The sequence below is a fragment of the Lactuca serriola genome, chromosome 9 (assembly GCF_051521515.1).
Source record: "Lactuca serriola cultivar US96UC23 chromosome 9, Lser_US96UC23_V15, whole genome shotgun sequence".
Classification (NCBI taxonomy): Eukaryota; Viridiplantae; Streptophyta; class Magnoliopsida; order Asterales; family Asteraceae; genus Lactuca; species Lactuca serriola.
Genome location: NC_136416.1, coordinates 5,764,937 through 5,770,809, shown reverse-complemented (window position 1 = coordinate 5,770,809; position 5,873 = coordinate 5,764,937). Strand labels below are relative to the sequence as shown.

Below are 5,873 nucleotides of genomic sequence, written 5' to 3'. Positions count from 1 at the left end.
GCATATATAGTTGAACTCTTACAAATATATGTTTTTTGTTTTTTAAATATAACAATAATATTATTGTTAAATTTGATATAATAATTTGTATAGTAAATTGATATAGTATATTGATTATTTTAAATTATATGATAATATATACATCTATCACTACTAGAAACTTGAGTTTCAGCTACGGATTTAGAGAGAGATTTATTCCGTAGCAAAATTTTGGTTTATAGAGAGGGAATTACGAGAGATCTACGATGGTTTAAAAAAGTATTTTATTTATTCAACATATAGCAAATTAGAGAGGGTTTAGCGAGTGATAAGTTACGGATCTTACAAGTCTTTATCGACGCGCCCTTATTCGTCGGTAATCGGTGGAAAACGAAGGCATTTGGCGAGGGTTCAACGAGGGAAAAAAAATCGGCGACTTTTTGTCTTCTGGTATGTATTTAGCGAGAGAATGCCGATGGAGCATACACACGTTATGTTTTTTTAATTGAAGATCTCTCGCTGATTGACAAATCCAATTCCAGTTTCACGAAGTTTGTGTAAGTCTCCTTCCCTCCCAAATCTGCTTTATCACTCCAATTGAACACGAAGTTTGTGTAAGTTTGACTCTCGAGTTGCAGCTTAACCTAATCTCACCATCTCCGTTCAAACAGATGACGACACCATGGACCATTGCAGCTTCGGATTCCTACAGCCTCCACATTTTTGAAATCTAAAATTATTCTTCCTTAACTTCCGATTCAGGTAAACCTGTTGATTTTATTTGCTTTAGTCATATATTAGGTTAGGTTTGGTTCAATTGCACAATATATTACGTTAGGGTTTAATTTCTCCATTTTTTTCCTTTTTCAATCATCATTCCTCTTATATCGATTGCATCTATATTAGAATAGATACTTAGAATTAGAACTTGATATAGGGCTTGATTGGTTGCTTTAGTCCTATATAAACCTGGTAGCATAAGTTTTGTGCATCAAAGCTTCACCTTGAAGCTCTCCTGTCATCTCTGTACATGCATCCACATGCTCTGCAACAAGCCCAACAACACCAGTTTCATAGGCAATCATAGTAAACTGATAAATCCTCCAATCCGTGTCAGCTGTTTTCACCTGTGTAATATGCCTAAATGCAAGTCAAAATAAGTTTACTGATCAAGTAAAAAAACATTATATAGAATGCCCTAAAGTGATCAAGGTCTATGGGATTTTGAAATAGTGGTGGAGACAAATTCTTATTACTAGTATGTCCATGGAGAACTTTTTTTAAGGTGGGACACCTAGGATCCCTGTCACAAGATCAAACATGCTGTTAATAGCAAGCTGTCACTATTGTTCTCATGGCTTTATTGTGTTATGTGGAGACTTTGTAAAGAGGTTGAATTGAAGAAAAAAAAAGATAAATATAAAAGAAAGAAAGATGATAGTTAAATGTATGAGAGGTAAAAATGTAAAACATACATCAGGGGTTTTTGACATTCTTTGAAAATGGGGAAGACTTCTATCTATGAATCCATTTGGAGCTCGTTGACCTCCTACTGATTTGTTGACCAACACATGCAATCATTTGACTTATGTTGATTGTTTGGAAAAGAAATTAATTCTATTGAATTTGTTGTTCATAGAGTTATGGAAGATATTAGATTGAAGTTATTTGGTCTTAAAATTGGTTATTTGGGGCTGAATATAGAGATTTGTAAAAGTTGGAACATCCCAATCAAAAATGTCAATGGTTCTGATGGAGATTGATTTGAATTGTTTTTTGGTTAAAAGGAAGTGCTGGCAGGTTTGCTGTCGTGGTTTCAGGTTGATGAGAATAAGGATGGATTATAATAAATGTGTTGTTTTGAGCAATTGGCTTAAAGGGTATTTTTGTCAATTTTAGAAAATAAGAAATTTAGAAGAAGGTATCGTGAGTTGCAATTTCAAAAGTATCTATTTTTCTTTGATCTTTTTGGATTCTTGGTGGGATAATATTTTGAAGAATAGAGATTGCTGGATGCGAATTCAAGAACAAGGTCTGATTGTGATTTTTTTGGATAATGAGGAGGATTGGATTTTTTTATCTCAGGCATGCTATCGCACGATCATATGGAGGGAGGGATACTTGCGATTTGGAGATTTTTATTACTGGGATGGGAGAATTTTGGGTCAGGGGCATATTGGGTATATCCTAATTTTTGGTGAGTTTCGTTTCTGGTCGGAAAAGATTGCTGGTCGGTGTAGGGTGAATAGTACTTGGGATCTTTGTTTTAATGGAGGTTTAAGTGGTGAGGGCATTTTGGGAATTTCTTTTTTCCTCAATGAATTTTGGGGCTGGAGCGATCTGATTGCTAGTTGGATTGCTGTGCATATTAATTGCTTCCATGTATTCGATTTCCTTTTCATATATTCTTCTGGGTTTTTTTATTATCGGAAATGGTGGGAGTTCTTTTTTGACTGTTCTGAGAAGAAAGGTGTGAGGCAATTTAATCAAATTTTTATTATGGCGGTTTGGACCTGTGATTGGCATTTGAAGAATGATGTTCGGATTGGGAGTCATATTTGGTATTGTTTTGATCCTTTGGATGTTGAACATGAGGTGAATAAAAGTTATTGGGTTGTAAATATGGCTCACGTTGTTCGATTTTTTGGAGTTGGAACCAGGGGCATTTTGGTCATATATATAGAGAGATTGTGTTAGAATGATTGAGAAGGGGTTTAAACGTGATAAGGATTGGGTTCTGACTTTATTCATTTGTTATTACACGCATGAAGAGAGGTTTTATGGGAATGGGAAGTTTTATATTCAGGGGTATTTAAGGAATATTCGAAAGCCTAAAATGTAGTTTAGTATAAAGTGTTTTGCTTTTTTTTTTTTATGTTTTATGTGCTTTACATTATGTTTATTTCTTTATATTTATTAAATAGGAGGTGGGAGTGAAGAAGTTCCAGTCGTGCTTTACCCATAGTTCAAGAGAGAAGCAACTGTTGAGCCTCTCCTCTGTTCTCTGTTCAAACAGGTGTGATTATTTTATATTTGATCAAATATTTATTTGGTTTTAGTTGTGACAAAAATATTTATAATAGTCGTGACACTTAAGTTTATCCTCTGTTCTCCGTTCAAAAATATTTTAGTTGGTTGATTGTTTTGTAATTAAGTTCCCTGCATGCTTGTTAACTGGATCTGGTTACAGAAAAAAAAGAACAAAAAAATATTTTTCATTCTGATCAAAATTGAAATGCATTGGATGTTATTTTGTTTGCCCCTGGTTTGCTTTTCTCTTTTCTGACCATTTTACCCCTGGACATCAATGCATGGATCTTTGCTCTATTTTGGTAACATAAGCCCCTCTGCGATTTTTTTTCTCCCTGTGGTTTCATTTTGTTTTGGAATTATATGGTAAAATGATGAATTTTCCATAAATCCTTAGATGCATGTGATAGAACAACTTTAATGTCTTCAAGTTTCAGCCCCTTTCCTTGAATTGCCAAACAATTGGAACAAATACCAAAATACCCTTTTAACCCTACAATTTCACAAGAAAAGTTTCAATTTCAATTCCAATTCCAATTCCTTCAATACCAACTCTTTATCTACTTCCTTGATTTGTGAGATTTGTGACATTTTTCAATAGATTCACATGGACCTTCTTTCTGCAACAACATTGCCCCTGCTTCTTAATCCAAAAAAATCGAAAATAGAACATAATATTTACAACTTCTCAATTCCAATTCCAATTCCAATTCCAATTCCAATTCCTTCAATACCAACTCTTTAGATAGATTCCATTCCTTCCTAAAAAACATTAACTCTCTTAACAAACCAATGCTGCAATCAACCTTCTTGTCCTTAACTCTCTTAGCCTTGTTCTTCCTTCTTTTCGGCTTCTCTTCGGCTTCAGTGTCATGTCATTCACAGAGAGCTCCTCGACATTATCCTCTTCAACAAGCCTGTGCAAAAACTTGGGTCATTAATCACTCATATATACAATAATGTAAATTCCCATTATTTCGTTAATTAACCTTGTTTAACTTACGTGTATGTGTGTATGCATGCTTCATTTCTGTAATTTGATAATTCATATTTTCTGTAAAACTTCATTTCCTTTCTGTATCTGTAATAAAATAATTACTTTTTTTAACATCTCCCTAATTGCCCTGATTCTATGGGACCAGGGAGCTTCTGAAAGGTGAATCAGAGGGACTTTTGAAACTTCCTGCATTCCGCCCTTATGTTGAGCTCTATGCAAAGGTATATTGTGAACTTATTATTATTATAATATAATAACCAAATGTGATGCCAAGTAAACTTTGATCTTTTATTCACTCGGTAGAAACTAGAGAGGTTCCTTCCACAGGAAACCTAAAAGTGCACACTAAACGTGCACTTTTAAAACAAAGCCATTCCCATTGCTTTAATTAAGTAGAATTTTAATATAAAATGCTACGTTTTAACAGAATTTAGTTTAAAGCCATGTCATAATTGTTTATAGGTTTGACTGAAAGTGTGATCCAAACTTCCATCAGTGAAAAACATTTTAGTTTTTAAGTTAAACCTTTGGGAGTTTGAAGTTATATGGATAGTTTTGGTTTTGGATGTTTTTTGAATGATACTTTGGTAAACTTTGATAGTTTTGGTATTGTAATGTTTGGTTGTATTGTTATTCGATGTTTTTTAGTATAAAAATTTGATGATTGTAATATTTTTTTCTTTTAGAATCATAAAAAAAATGATATTACAAGTTCGCGACGGATTGGTGAGAATAAAAAAAGTACTTTAATGCATCAATTTTGCGAGGGATTAGCTACGAAAAAAATATCATGTCTAAAGTTTGCGACGGATCAGTGATGGAACAAAAAAATTAATGCCCTGAGATAATGTATTGAGTGACATTTAGCGACGGATATTCTGTCGCTACATTTGTCGCAAGGAAAAATCTCTCCATCGCTAAAACCCTCTCTGAGAAATTAGCCACCTATTAATTACCTATGGAGTGAATCCGTCGCTGATCCATCGCAAACAACATTTAGCGACGGAATAGCGACGGATACTTCCGTCTCTAAAACTCATGTTTCTAGTAGTGTATTATAACTGCATAATCTCAACCGTTTGATTGAGTTTTACCCGCAAGTTAATCATGAATAAAATTAAATATAATATATGATTTAATATTATTTATAGTTGTTGTTAGTATTAATTAATTTTTTAAAATTTATTTGCTTAACGTTTTAATTTCTATCATTATAATTATTTAAAATATCAAACATTGTTTTTCAATTTTAAAGATAACAATATAATAATTTATATAGAGTTATTTTTAACTATTGCTATTGTAAGTTATTTTAAGCTACTTATTTGAAAACTTTTAACGATTATACAAATATCTTTAGGAAATAGTTTAGTTAAATTGAGATTATAATTCAGTTTTTGCATTTAGCACTAAAATTTATCACTTTTAACTATTCACAAAATATTTATTGGGTTTTTTAAGTCGAACTAAAATTTATATTTAAGTTGACACTGTAATGTTATATTTAAATTAACAATTTAAGTATTTTGTCCAAACTGTTCAAAAATTGTAGCTTTAAACTGATAATGGTTTACATACAACAACATATTAAATCTAATAAAGTAAGTATAATATGTTAAAAGTTAAAGAAATAACTTTATAAATAGAATTACAGATATTATTTTAAAACTGAAATTTAGTATATTTATAATTACACTTTAGGTTTGATATTTATTTAACCTTATTAACTAATTTATAATCATTATTAGAAAGCCACTACAATTAATCACTTTTAACTATTTACAAAATATTCTTTGGGTTGTTTAAGTTCAACTAAAATTTATATTTAAGTTGATCCTATAATGTTATATTTAAATTAATAATTTAA

The 5,873-nt window shown here is 31.7% G+C and overlaps 1 long non-coding RNA gene across 1 annotated transcript; it reads left to right on the top strand.

Moving 5' to 3' along the window:
- Positions 1–203: 203 nt before the first annotated feature.
- LOC145074242 (uncharacterized) lies at positions 204–4,621 on the top strand. Its single transcript, XR_013691767.1, has 4 exons — positions 204–536; positions 651–741; positions 2,904–2,995; positions 4,152–4,621. It is a non-coding gene; the product is annotated as an uncharacterized LOC145074242 (long non-coding RNA).
- Positions 4,622–5,873: the final 1,252 nt, after the last annotated feature.